Raw genomic sequence first — 12,445 nt, 5'->3', positions numbered from 1 at the left:
TGTTTTTCAAATACCTTGGAGTATATTTTGACTCTAAATGTACCTGGGGAATACACATTGCGTATTTGAAACAGAAATGCCAGCAAAGAATCAATTTTCTCCAAACAATAACCGGAACATGGTGGGGCGCCCATCCAGGAGACCTCATTCAGTTGTACAAAACAACGATATTATCAGTGTTAGAATATGGCAGTTTTTGCTTCCGATCAGCTGCCAGGATTCATATTCTCAAGCTGGAGAGAATACAATATCGTTGCTTGCGTATAGCCATGGGGTGTTTGCATTCGACACATACGATGAGTCTCGAAGTTTTGGCAGGAGTACCCCCGCTTACTCTTCGGTTCACAGAATTATCCTACAGATTTCTCATCCGTTGCAAGATCATGAATCCATTGGTGATTGATAACTTCGAAAATCTACTCCAACTGACTCCTCAGTCAAGTTTTATGTCTCTATACCATGAGTACCTTACCCATGAAGTGCACCCTTCACCGGGCATCTCCAACCAAGTTTGCTTCCCATACTTTTGCAATTCCTCTGTCAATTTTGATCTGTCCATGCGACAAAAGATCCATGGAATCCCAGATCATCTATGCTCCGATTACATTCCGGAGATATTTTCGGCAGAATATGGGGGCATAGTTAGATCTGATAAAATGTTCTTTACTGACGGTTCATGCATAAACGGGTCCACTGGCTTCGGCATCTTCAATGAAAATTCCAGTGCCTCTTTCAAACTCAAAGATCCTTGTTCCGTGTATGTCGCTGAACTGGGTGCGATATATTACGCATTAGGGATCATTGAAACATTGCCCATCGACCACTATTTTATTTTTTCAGACAGTCTCAGCTCAATAGAGGCAATCCGCTCAATGAAAGTTGATAAACGCTCATCTTATTTCCTAACAAGAATAAGACATCTATTGAGTGTTTTGGGCGAAAAATTATTCAAGATTACCTTAGCATGGGTTCCCTCTCATTGCTCGATTCCGGGGAATGAGAAAGCGGACTCGCTAGCTAAGGTGGGCGCTTCAGAAGGCACACTTTTTGAAAGGAAAATTACTTATAACGAATTTTTTCACATTCCTCGTCAGGACACACTCGTTAGTTGGCAGCGCATGTGGAGTGAAGATGAGTTCGGTCGTTGGTTACACACGATTATCCCTAAGGTTTCGACGAAAGCTTGGTTTAAGGGATTGAATGTCGGTCGTGATTTCATTCGCGTGATATCTCGGCTTATGTCCAATCACTACAACCTAAACGCGCATCTCTATCGAATTGGGCTCGCAGCAAACAATCTTTGTGATTGTGGCGATGGCTACCACGACATCGAGCATGTTGTCTGGTCGTGTATCCGGTTCCATGCTGCTCGCTCTCAGCTCTCTAGAGCACTGAGAGCAAAAGGCAGACAATCGGATATCCCCGTCCGGGAGCCGTGATCCTGATCTTCTGCTTCATCTATACCTGTACCTCAGGAACGCCGATGTCAACGTTTAATGATTTTTCCTTCGTTGTGTCCCTGTTTCGTATCCCTCCTATTCGATCTATAAATTTTACTTAGTCGCGGCAATACATACACACACTCTTTACAGATACACGGGCCAAAGGTTGTGCAGTCCACTGATGATTCAACAAAAGCCAAAGGTTGTACCGCTCATGACAACTCTACACGAGCTGATGATTGCGCCGGCTAGTGACCATTCTATCCTGGATTCCTCGAGAAGACGCACCACGCTAGATATGGGGTACAGACTAGGGGGGCGTTGCTGATTAATGGTCAGCTGCATCCCAATAGGAAGTATCCCGTGTCGGGCACAGGTACAGATCATTGAAGACAGCAACATCACAATTACGAAAACACTTGTAATACTAACCTCGAGCCAACCGCGAGTAATCGGTTACATATTACTAACATAGTTATAAGGCAAACATTGTCGAAATATTGAACTCCCGGCCCCGTCAGGTTGACGCCATATGAGCCTTAATAAAAATATATATTTTGGATAAAAAAAAAAAAAACAAGGGAAGTGATAAGTATTTGAAGTCCCATATCCAATATGACATCCACAGTCTTTATTTGTATGCAGGAATGTGGAAGACTAAAAAATCTACCTACGATGTCTTCACTACATTGAATAAAGTAATAACCTGGAAGCAACAATCCTACTCTATTTGGACATTGGATGGAGCAATAGCCTGAGTGCATCCCGGGAGGCTGTAGCTACTGCTGGAAACAAAATACTCATGGCAGTATACAATTTGGGCAATTAGCAGACCTCTTTTAATATGCTCAGCTACAACGCTTTCCCCAAATTCGATACTCAGACCGACTTTCCAGCACGATTTTGGCTTGGAAATGAGCTTCCTTTTGTACAGTGAGGTTGAAAGCTGCAGAATAATTGATCCCTATGACAACAGAGATCCAGCAGTGTCTGGATGGCCTCAACCTATTTTTCGAATGTACAGGTGTATGCGGGGACAAACATCGCTGTCGAAAGGCAGGATAATATCAAAGCTCAATGTTTTGATTTTTTGACCCTCGAAAATCTCCCAAGGAGGGAGTACATGAAATCTGGAAATCGATGCCAAATGACTTAAAAATGCATAAAACGTCGAGATCTGGTGTTATCTGGTGTTATAATCACTTTCGTTCGTTCAAATATGATCTTACATAAATCATTTCCCCCAGCGGCATTCTTTTGTTGTTACGTGCTACAAATCACGACACAAAAGAAAACGAGACAACTCTGCTTCGATTCGCACTTCATGATACACCAGCACGCAAGCAAAACCGTCATGTACGCTTTCGGTGCATATGCCTTCTTTGCCTCTAACATATACATATCGAACCTTTCCATGCATCATGAAACAGCAGGATCATATGGACTACGCAAAGCGAATCATTCATATTCAACTAATGTAGCAGATCCTGATTCTTAAGTCTCAGAGTGCAAACTATATGCTTATTTAGCTTGATAGAGGCTAAGGGAAGGGTAGTTCCTCTCTTGGTTTAATCATTTAACCCTTTGCGGTCGTATTAAATTTGGGCATGGGTGTCGTACTGGTCGGAATTATGTTCCTTTGAAAAAACAGTGATACATGCAAGGTTATGAAAAATAAACATTATTTTATTTTTTTGTGAACTATATACATGTTTTAACTTAACAATGTGTTTCAATGTGATGTTTTATATATAAAAATTATATTTTATAATTCGTCTCCGTTTGAAATCATTCAAAACAGTCTCTAAGAGTAAATCATATGAAATATAATCAATAAAAAAATTATTTTTATTATCCGTTGAATATGAGACACTTTTGCCATGGATGCAATAAATGTGTAATTAATGCCAGCCATGTGTATCCGAAGAGATCAGCACTTTTCACTTTTAACAAAGATTTTTTTTACATGAAATTATTCAGATGACATAAGACACTTATGCAAACAATTATCCTTTAAAAACAACTACTTCAATATAATTTAAACCAGTAGTTATTCAAATAACGATATCTGCGTTTCCGAAATGATCAGAATTTTTCACTTTAGATAAACAAAGATTTTGTCGCTTGAGACACTCATGCGATTATTCAAATAAAATGAGACATTTATGCAAACAGTTCTGATACTTATGAACATGTAACACTCCAAAGTGTTACAATAGCTAAATTCTGCTGTTATGATTTTTGTCCCACATTCCTATGCATCCAAAGCACTGTGCGTTGTCTTGTGTGGGTGACTACTTTGTTTGATGCTGAGTACCGTTATCTGTTACCTATAGGAGCACCGTATTGATTCGTGAACAGGTTCACTAGAAATCACTCTTCGTTTAGGAAAAGCACAAACTGATACTTGGTTGAGTAAAACATAAGATTAGCATAGTTTCTTACTGTGGTGGCTGAAAGCAGACAAACGACCAGAACAGTAAAAAAGGTATGGTGGCTGAGAGCAGACAGACGACCACAAAGAGTTAATGTAACACAAGCAGTGTTTGCCAAATGATCCACTCATTGAAAAACAGGAAGTGGGTTATATCTATGGTATAACCGCAAGGGTGACGTAGGACTATCGTTGATTTAGAGATCATTTGTTTGAAGTTGAATCTATATCCATTCTGAATGAATGAATAAATGAATATTTGGGGGACTTCGAAAACGAGAGCGTTACGCTGGAGGCACAAGGTTTTATGCATCCAATATAGGATACGAAAAACCTTGTTCTGAAGAATAATCTTCAGAAGCTAACCTGCTAACTGTACTTGATTGACAAATCACAAACCCAAATGTATTATATGGATATTTTATGGATAGAAAACATTAAAATACACTCTTTCGCTTGAATGTAATTTTCAATTCCAAGGGGAACTGGCAGATTATTTTCCAGCAACGATTAGATATTTCCACATTTTCCTCGATACTGGAAGCCCACCAGTGGTTAATACTAACTCGATAACCACCTGTTAATAGTACTTGATTGAAAAATATTTGGTCACAGTGTTACATGGATAGAAAACATTCAAATAAACTCTTTCACATGAATGTATTTTTAAATTCCCAGAGGAACTGGCAGATTATTTTCCAGCAATGATTAGATCTTTCGGGAACTTTCTCGATGCTGAATGGCATCCAAACGGAAAGAATTCTGCGCGTGTATGTGTCGATCCTTCGCCGTCCACCTCCTCCAGCACGTTAGGCAACGATGTTGTCTTGTCGATGTCCTCACGAAAAATGAATGTGTCTCACCACCAGAATATCGCTTAAGTATGCTTTTTGTGTGTGATTGAATCGAGTGAAGGTGTGGTTTACGATGGCAATTTGGAAGGCAAACTAGAGGGGAATGAACTCTCTGAGCTCGGAACTTTCGGCGACTGAGCAATAATCGATTGCGGGCGCATACAATATTGGATACGGAAATATCCTACTGATGGAGAAGAATAATCTTCAGAAGCTATCTTGTTAAATGCGATTGATTGAAAAACCACAAAAACAAATGTATTTGGTCACAGTGTTACATGGATAGAAAACATTCAAATAAACTCTTTCACATGAATTTATTTTTAAATTCCCAGAGGAACTGGCAGATAATTTTCCGGATCTTTCTCGATGCTGAATGGCATCCAAACGGAAAGAATTCCGCGCGTGTATGTGTGTGTGTGTGTGTAGCGGCTGCTTCGAGATCTTCCCGGGGAACCGTTTGTGGCATCACTCTCCTCCTGATGGATTCCCTTCTGGCCTAAGCTGCACAAATAGGCTCTTGGTGACACCGTTCATCCGCGCTTTCATGATAAACGAAGAGCTTCACCACAACAGCGACAACATGCTCCAATCGCTGTTCAATTAGAACTGAGTGGATTTCCGAGCGGCGCTCGCTTATATACCGATTGGTGATTTCAATAGCCTGTTTTGAAAGCAATTTTAAGACTATTGAAACAAGTTTTTGGATCAAAAAGTAACAAGTATAGAACGCGTAGACATTTTATCTTTCGAATGAAGTGTTTATCATACCATTTCGTTCAGTTGTTTAGGAGCTATTAACGCTCAAAATCTCGGTCTCCGGCGTAACGCTTTCGTTTTCGAAACTTTGATTTTACACCCCGGTATAGAAATGAAAGACGTAGTCCTACGTCAAAAATCGTATTCGGTCGTTCAAATATGATCTTTCAGGAAACATTTCCCCCAGCGGTATTCTATTGTTGTTATGTGCTGCAAATCACGACACAAAAGAGAACGAGACAACTCTGCATCGGCTCGCACTTCATTGCACACCAGCATGCAAGCAAAGCTATCATATACGCTTTCGGTGCAGAAAGCTTATTTTCTTCTTTGCCTCTAACATATGCATACCGACCTCTCCATGCATCATGAAACAGCAGGATCGTACGGACAACGCAAAGCGAAAGATTCATATTCAGCTAATGTAGCAGATCCTGATTTTTAAGTCTCAGAGAGTGCAAACTATATGATTATTTAGCTCGATAGAGGCTAAGCGAAGGGTAGTCAGACTATATTTTCCATTTTTAACGCCGCTATCCCTTGAAATGTGTATATTCATATAGACCGCATAGTTTTACTAGCAACACCGCTCCAGTGAGAAGCAAAAACTATCGCGTTTTATCTCTTTTCCCATTCGCTGCTCTCCGCAAATGGTGACGTAATGATGACGTAATTTTTCTTGTATCATTTATTGCTTTACACTTGTCTGTGCAGTGGGTTTCGCTATAGTACAATGGGACGATATATGCGGTTCAAACTTGTATGCAGGCTTCGAAAATAGTGTGCCATGTTTGATACAACTCGAATATGCAAACAACAGTCTTCGTTCCTCTCTTAGTATAATCACTAAAAGTTACAAAAGTGATTGCTGACATTCATACAAGTATCTGAATGATCCTCTCATATTTGGTTATATGTTCGTGAGAGTTTACTTGCATGACACATTGTGTATCATTTGATTTTGATCGAAATCCAAACACTGGTTACGAGAGTAACGTCACTACAAATACTGGATCTAAAGTATCAGAAGAGGAAGCTGAAGAACCTGTTTGCAGCGGGAGTCCCAACAAAACGCCCTCGAGGATCGGAACAACCTAGTTTTGACTAAAAGTCAATACAGGTCGGACCCGATTATCCGGAGACTCGGTTATCCGGGATTCGATTATCCGGAGTATTTTATTTTTGATTTTCGGAAATTTTGAGTAATTTGTATAATAATTCCATATTGAATAGCCAATATGGGTATCAAATGAAAGGGCTTGACTAGTAGAACACAGTTATTTATGAGAAATGATGTTGGGTGTTTCAATTTTTCGAAAATCAAAGAGAGGTTATTGGTTTCATGTACAGAAAGAAGCAACTACTCATGATGGATGTCTTTTTACTCAATTGAAAGATGAAATATAATTCGGGGATAAAAATTGCCATTGAGAATTCTTCGATTTTGGCGCCCCAAAGACTCAGCGCCCCCGGCAAATGCCGGGTTTGCCACTACGCCGCTGTGTTCAATCACAATGAAACCGTTTAATTTAAAAAGTTTTTTTGCTTATTTTATTGATAGATACAAAGACAACACGTGTTCTGGTGTGCTTGATTTTCGACTATCGAATTTAATGGGTCTATGAACAAACATCAAACCTTGTGTATGAAACATGGAACAAGGTGCTACGAAACTCTTGAAATATTGGCAGTGTCATACGGTGAGTCTTTTATAAGTGAAAAAACTTTATAGTGATCAAGCTCTTTTTCAAAATGCCAATGGGAACCTCGCTTTAGATGCCACAACGCAGCATGTCAACAACCGATAAGAATGTTGAAAAAGTGAAGAAAATTGTTTAGGAAAATTTTCCAATCACTATTTGAAAAGCTGTTGAGGTTGTCGACATATCGGATGACTGGTATTGGATTCATTCGGTTGCACAATTATCGGATATTCTGATATTTTGAGCATAATACATGTGTGATTGAAGTTCGTTTCGAAACCGCTTAATTTTGGCGATAAACTCATCGCATGAGTATCGCTCAGCATTTGTTAAATGACTACACTCTGTCCAACTTCTATAAGACCAGGTGATGATCATGCTGCTTTGTGTCATTGTAAACAAACAATGCTTCAATTTATATTCTAGTGTGTAGGTATTGGTGACCGAAATGGAAAATGAAAGGAGGGAAGACTTTTTAAATCTGTGACGTCACAGAATTTGTTTATGTATGTTACTTTTCTTATAATAGTCCACTACATAGGAAAAGTGTTGTTATTAAAAGTAAAAATAAGCAAATGAAATTAGTTTTTTGTTCCTAAATCGATGCTAGCGTTCAAAACCATAAGGGCCCGACATTTTAACAGAAACTGAAATTTCAGTATCGTTGAAGTGTTCTAAACTCAATTTCAATTCAATTTCACTTCTCGTTACGTCGACCAAAAACGTAAACGAACAATGTCAGAGTCACACAATCTATTGTTCCTTTGACGGATAAACATTTGACAGTGCCTGGGAAAAAGTTTGCAAATTTTTTCATGTAAAATGAACTTGAAAAATAAATTTAATTGACTCCGTATGACTTAAATTGAGACGAAAAGTTTTCCGCTTGAGTCTTAGTTTTAGACGACTGAAGTTTCCAGCACCCTAATTGTTAATTGCTGACAAAAGTCAAACTTCCATGAAGTTGCTCTAGAATCCAAACATAGTAGACATTAGAATACCATTTCTGAAATCAAAGAAAAAATTAAACATTTTAGTTCGTGATCTGTTTTTTTTTCATTATGCGAAAAATATGATTTGGAAATCTGTAATTAGCTTCTGTATATCCTCTTTCAACGTTATTCGTCGACACATTCAATTTTGTACCATTTGAGTAACTGACTGGTATGCCTGGTATGTGAATTTCCTATCTTCCTGGCTACTAACACAATCAAAGTTCAACACAACCAAACTCGGGAATCTTCCCACCTTCTCTTCTTCATCTCGATTGGTACCAACAATACGCTGCATGATTTTCATTTGTGTGTGTGTGCAAGCGCTGAGCGTAAACGAATGTTTTCGTATTTTCAACTGTCAACTGTCAAGACCAGTTACATTTTCCGTTGTTTTAGTTGTTTTGATCAATTAAATCTGTCAAATGCCGAAGGTAAAAGACCTCACGGAGAGCGAAGAAAGACAAATCGATGCATTTCACCAAGAAAATGTTGTTATCAGTAGTGCTCAATTATTTGGCGAATCCTCAAGGATACGGTAAGAAGGAGAGAGCTCCACGTAAATCGAAGCTCTCTGACCGGGATAAGCGGGAAATAGCTAGAACAGGTTCGAATACTTCAGAATCACATGTGCAAATAAAGTAATATTTCAACTACTCAACTGCTCGGGTGACAATTCGTCAAATTTTGGTAAAAAATCCCCACATAAAGACGGCTTAAAAGGTTAAAACTCCTCATCTTACACCATCTCACATCGGAAGATGTCTGAGTTCTGCCAAAGCTCACATGAACTGACAGTGGGACATGGTATGTTGTGACAAAGAATGTTTCCAAAAGAATACATTTTGCTATATATCATAACGAAAAGTTCTTCAATGTGGAGGCGATCTGGCGTAGTGGTAACATCCATGCTTCTCACGCTAAAGGTCACGAGTTCAATTCTCACTCCCGACATTCTTCCAAAAATGGAAGTAAAAAGTGACGAACCAGCCAAATGAGTGGAAAATCACTACAATACAGATAAAAAAAAGTTCTTCAATGTATTCAATGTGTAGGCATCTTTACTGATGAAAAAAAGTTCAATTTGGATTTGGAAAAGTTCAATTTGGCCTCATGGTTTCAACGGATACTGGCGTGTTTTACGAAAAAAGGAACAGTATTTTTCAACCAGGACTTGAAACTCGTGCATGGTTTGGGCGGAATCCTGTGCAACCGGAAAGCTCAAGACAGCTTTCACATCATTCAAGGATTTCAAACATGTTCTAGAATCCCCACTCCTACCGTTTTTGCATGGATATCGTCACAAAAAATTCACATTCCAGCAAAATAATGCTACTATTCATACCAGCAAGTAAACTAAGCAATGGATAAAGGACCAAAAACTTAATTTTTTGGACTAACCGGCTCGCTCTCCAGACTTGAATCCTGTTGAAAATCTTAGGAGGGATCCTTGTACGCCGAATCTACACCGAGGGAAAACTTTACATCACGAATGAAGAGCTCAAGGTCGCAATTTCATAAAAGTGGAAAAATATCGAGAAATCAGTTCAGCAGAATTTGGTAAACAGTATTCCAACACAAATTTTCAAGGTTATTAGTCGAAATGGCAAGGTTGTCAATTATTGACATGTAAATCAGCCGATCATTTTGAATTTTTCATTGATAATACTTCTGAATTCTGAAGTGGTCTTTTAGAAACTGGACAGCTGAAATTATCATATTTAAGCACAATAAATAAACAAACAACTCTTTTGAATGAAATTGACGTTAAATATACTTTATTCTAAGCATTCAACAATGTATGAATGTACCTTGTTGAAATTCTAACTGTTTTTATTGCAACGAAATAGAATCAATGTGGTCTTATAGAAGTTGGACAGAGTGTATAATGATGATCCTAATTTGCTCAGAAGGGTCCTAACTGATTACGAATCATGGCTGTATGGTTACGATCATAGGCCAAATCATCTCAATGGAAGAGCCCAAAAGAGCCAAAAGCACGCCAAATTCGATCAAATTTTAAGATTTTGCTAACTATTTTCTTTAATTACCGTCACGTAGTGCGTCAGAAGTTCTTACCTAATTATCGTATAACCATTAATCTAATTATCGTTATTACTTTAGATTCAAGCAAAATTTTCGAGAAGCAATACGTTCCGAATTGTTGAAAAACTGTTCATAATTCACCTATTTAGTCATCGTTGCTTGTAGGAATTTTTCGTGGAAAAAACACAACAATCATGTCAATTCACCGGATTTGGTCCCCTGCTACTTTTTTCTGACACCTATGAACGGACAGAGATTTCCAACGAGTTCTACTCTACGATAATAACTGCATCGCTGGAAGAGCTCTTTACTATTCCATGAAGTGATATGAGGACCGCTATATCGGTTTGGCATGGAATGGCGGTATTGTAACCTAACCAATGAATGCAAAAAATCCTAATTAGAATCTTAGTAAGGAGTGGGTCATTTGATCCCATTGAGTACAACAACACTCTCTGAATACTGGTCAGAATTACCAGAGAAAATGTTGTGCAAACATTGATAAACTATCCCATAATTGTAAACGATTTCATAAGTCATCCATATTACAGTTTCTCACATCCTGTGGCTCATTTTTTGCATCGCATAAATATTCCGAGTTTAACTTAAAACCCAATGTCACAGAGCTAATTCGCATTAGCGAACTAACATAACTATTCATACTAAAACAATTTTCAATCGTATCACGCCTATACAACCTACAGTCATGTTTTACATTCTCTCAACCTTATAAATTTTAAAACACTGTTCCTATAACTTTGCATCGAAATCGTCACATTCCATTACACCGTGGCGTCCGAATACTTCCAGCGATCAGTGTAAATCTTCGGCATCGGCACCCTTTAAGGTGCCACATGAGCTGTGTGGCCAGCTACACACGACCCGACCCGTTTGTCCGGAGCACACGACGAGCGAGAGAAAATCAGCCGTAAGTCCGAACGTCGCAGAAAATCCTTAGCGCGTTACACAATCTATATCGTGGTGCCGTTGGAGTTGGAGGCGACTTCGACAATCGCAGCAAGAAACGAACCCCGAAACGGGTACAACAACAAAAACAGCAAACCGCTACGCAAGTCAACACAACACAAGACAAGAAAGATCGCGCGGCTCTACGCGTCGGGGTGCTCTTACATCTGTGGCAGCTGCTCGGCCCGACAGAATCGAATCGCGATGCTCTGCTAAAGAAGGTCGAACTAAGACTGGGGAAGCTGAAATCAATTCACTTTCGATTTTGAATACAAACCACCAGAGGTTGCGAGCAGCGCGTTTTCCCTTTTTGCTTGCATCTCGGGCTTCGTCTGAGTGGTTTTACTCTCCGACTGTTGGGCGACAATCGGCTCACAGCATCAGCAGCGCCTAGACGAGTGCGGGTTCCACTAGCGAGCAGCAGCAACCATCACACTAGAGATCGGTCACTAGTTTGCACGTTGCACGATGATTGGGTTGCACCGGCGAGGCTCAGACCAGCGTTTCCATTGCTCAAGGATGCCAATCGATCGATCAGTTTGCTAAAATTTGGAGATTTAGAACAGGTTGTTGGCCAACATTACTATACAAATTTTGATTTAATTTAGATGGTTATATTTCATGTTTTTTCTTTGAATGTTGCCCTACAATGGTTGCAATTGTTTGAGCTTTCAGTAAATACATATTTCAAGCAGAGCTATGCCAAATAATTACACTACTCATCTTTGTTGTTGAAACCGTTCAATTTTACGTAAGTATGTTAATTCTCTGCTGTGCTAGGGCGATGATCAAGTGGAGCGATTGATGTAGATGGTAGATGATTTTCATCATTTACGTTACACATTATTATGTAACTTTGTTAACTATTATCTTAGCGCAACGCTGCAGTCTGGAAAACGTGACTTATGATGTTTTGTCAGAATCTCAACAATAATATATTTTAGTAGGATCATATAGGGTGGGACATGTGTTGGTTTATTTTGGCTTCGATTTTCAATGCTCAAACATTTGATTGCCTCTTACAATCAGAATCAATTTCGAAATGAGCATAAGTGCGTTGCAGGAAATGCAGGAAAAATAATGCAAAAACGTCTAGTCGTACGGTTGCGGATCGTGTTTAGTGGCACAAAAAGCGAAACTAGGTGAAACGGTGATATTGTCTTCTAAACCTGTTGGCTCATCATTTACTGGTTCTGCTCTGTTCAGTGAAGTGGTGGATGAATACCCTCCAATCGAGCTTGGCGTTGCG

General features: G+C 39.2%; 1 protein-coding gene across 13 annotated transcripts in view; it reads right to left on the bottom strand.

Moving 5' to 3' along the window:
- Positions 1-11,430, bottom strand: part of LOC129764752 (C-type lectin domain family 4 member F) — a 223,372-nt gene extending 211,942 nt beyond the window's left edge. For 10 of the 13 annotated variants that reach the window (XR_008741217.1, XR_008741213.1, XR_008741218.1 and 7 more), the window contains exon 1: positions 11,362-11,430. The gene's annotated coding sequence lies outside the window, so the exon portion shown is untranslated. Of the gene's footprint in view, positions 1-11,260; positions 11,280-11,361 lie in introns of those variants that run through there. The other 3 variants (XR_008741216.1, XR_008741214.1, XR_008741215.1) reach the window with 3 other exon arrangements.
- Positions 11,431-12,445: the final 1,015 nt, after the last annotated feature.

The sequence above is a fragment of the Toxorhynchites rutilus genome, chromosome 2, assembly GCF_029784135.1.
Source record: "Toxorhynchites rutilus septentrionalis strain SRP chromosome 2, ASM2978413v1, whole genome shotgun sequence".
Lineage (NCBI taxonomy): Eukaryota > Metazoa > Arthropoda > Insecta > Diptera > Culicidae > Toxorhynchites > Toxorhynchites rutilus.
This window is presented reverse-complemented; position numbering and strand designations above follow the sequence as displayed.